Genomic DNA, 1,839 nt, shown 5'->3' on the forward strand with positions numbered 1-1,839 from the left:
TTAACTGGTGAAGGCGAGCTTGAAGAGGTGGGTTTTGAGGGCCTGTTTAAATGCCAGTAGCACATGGACTTTCACATACTGTCACACACACACCACCACAGGAACATGAGATCTGTAGAAATAATAGATTTTTAAAAGACACCCTCTGACCCCCCCCCCCCCCCCCCCCCCCCCCCCCGCACCCCTACCTTCTGTGTCTGAAGTTTTTACAATTGCATTGTCGCAAACAATGGAGTGAAACAATCGGATAATTTGGGTTTTGATGGAATAAGACAGTTGAACTAAGTTCGTTCCTTTTTTTTTTTATGTTCTTTTTATTGTCAATGGTCATTGGTTTCAACAATCGTCATTACATTCAACATATCCCAATCAATTCAGTTCCTATGACCAAAGTCTTTTTTTCTTTTTTATATTAGGTCAAGTAAAACAAAAAGAAAAGAAAAAGAAATAGCGAGTGAATTTGGGGAGCTTTCATCTTACATATGACTCAGATTAGAATAGAAAATGATTCAAGAAAATAAACAAAATTACATCACCCTCTCATGTTTCTTTTCAAGAATCAATGGCTATATATCACTAAGTCCAACAATGTATATATTAATGACAGATTAACTTGAATGTGATTTCAAGCATTCATATCCTGTATATAGAGATACAGAACTAGATACATGCTCTGTTATTGCAATGTCATTCAACGTCCTTGAAAGGTTCGTTGTCACCTAGACTAATGTTAAGTGTTTAACTTAACTACAGGCTTTTGTCCTAGTTTAGGACAGACACACCTGATTCAGCTCATCAAGGTTTTGAAGATCAGGGAGTTAAAACCTGGACACACTGCCTCTCTCCAGGACCAAGCTTTGAGTATCACTGCTCTATTCGGTTGTTAAGTCTGACGTCAAACGTGACGTTTAGCAATTTCCGGGTCCTAATCAGAAATTCCCTGCACAGAGTACCAGTGTACTACAGCTGTAGAATGACAGTTCAATCGTTTTTTAGACTCGGATCTATTCATACACAAGGGACACAGCACTTTCCCGTTCTTCCCATATTTGTCAGCGTCTTTGAGCCTCCGGAAAAGCGCTATATAAATATAATGAATTATTATTATTACTGAGGCATTTCGAAGACAGCGCCTCAGCCAACGTTGGACCCGGAAACACGTCACGACTTAACAACCGAAATAGATTGGAATTGAGGTTATTTTGAGTTCCTCAACCCTATTTCTTGGGTTTAATGATTAGTTGATTATCTAAATAAGGAGTGTTCTTGCTGGGCTGAAACAAAAGCCTTTACACGCCCTGGGTCCCCAGAAGTAGGGTTGGAGTCGACCAGAGAGCTTTGTCCTTGCTCTGTGTTTGTGTATGTGTGTCTGCTGCCCTCTGCTGGAGCCCAGGCTCACTACAGCACCTGTTAGATGTGTTAACCATGTTTTCACTGGTTGATTCTGATGCACTGTAATACTATCATGGTGTGAGAACTGAGTTAGCAGCCCCAGCAATAGATAGAGCTACCAACATAGACTTTCTAGAGCACGAGATTTGGCATAGGGAGATAATGACTGAAACATGCCCCCCATCAATAACACAGCTAAATATTATAGTATTAACACTAACAATGCTTTAATTAGGGGCTGGAAGTTAGAGATTTTGTTAGAAAAAAGTTATTGGTCGTGGTGTAGTGGGCGGCTACGTACCTCAGCCGGTAATAATAATAATAATAATAACAATAATAATAATAATAGGCTAATAACTTTTATTTGTATAGCACTTTTCCTGCAAACGTTGCAGCTCAAAGTGCTCCAATCATTATATAATCATAATTTAATGATTTAGTCATTTA

This window comes from Nansenia antarctica (assembly GCF_963989245.1).
Source record: "Nansenia antarctica genome assembly, chromosome: 2".
NCBI classification, from domain to species: domain Eukaryota; kingdom Metazoa; phylum Chordata; class Actinopteri; order Argentiniformes; family Microstomatidae; genus Nansenia; species Nansenia antarctica.